Below are 662 nucleotides of genomic sequence, written 5' to 3'. Positions count from 1 at the left end.
TGAAAAGGTTGGAAACGAGCTTTACACAGGAAAAAGGTAACTATTTACATGGTTTTCGTTTTTTTTTCAGATCTGTGTCGCGACTGTAGACTGTTTTGTATGTCTACGCCTCCGTGGAGACTTACGATGCAGTCTATTTGTCAACGCACAGGTTAGTTTTGCAATTGATTAAAGAATTTTTTTTTCTAACGCAGACTCGACGGTAGACTGTTTTGTATGTCTACGCCTCCGTGGAGACTTACGATGCAGTCTATTTGTCAACGCACAGGTTAGTTTTGCAATTGATTAAAGAATTTTTTTTTCTAACGCAGACTTCCCCAGTAGTCTCCGTCTTTACCTTTGACAACAAAAATAAAACTTTCGGTAGACTTACTAAGACGTCTACCTAAAAGAGGTTAGTTTTTCATTTGACCGAACTTTTGACTTTTTAAAATAGACTTCAATAGAAGTCTACACACCCGTAGACGTTCATTTCTGCCAACAAAGTCTATAAAAGGCTAGTTCTGCATTTGACCAAAACTTTGACTTCATTGAATATGTTAGTTTTGTGTTTGACCAAAAAGTTTAAAAAGCAATCAAAAATTTATTAAATTGTAGACTTCATATGCAGTCTTCTTATCTTAGAAAAAAAAATGTAGACTGCATATAAAGTCTACTTTTTT

This window comes from Brassica oleracea, chromosome C3 (assembly GCF_000695525.1).
Source record: "Brassica oleracea var. oleracea cultivar TO1000 chromosome C3, BOL, whole genome shotgun sequence".
NCBI classification, from domain to species: Eukaryota; Viridiplantae; Streptophyta; class Magnoliopsida; order Brassicales; family Brassicaceae; genus Brassica; species Brassica oleracea.
Note: the sequence above shows the minus strand (reverse complement) of the source record.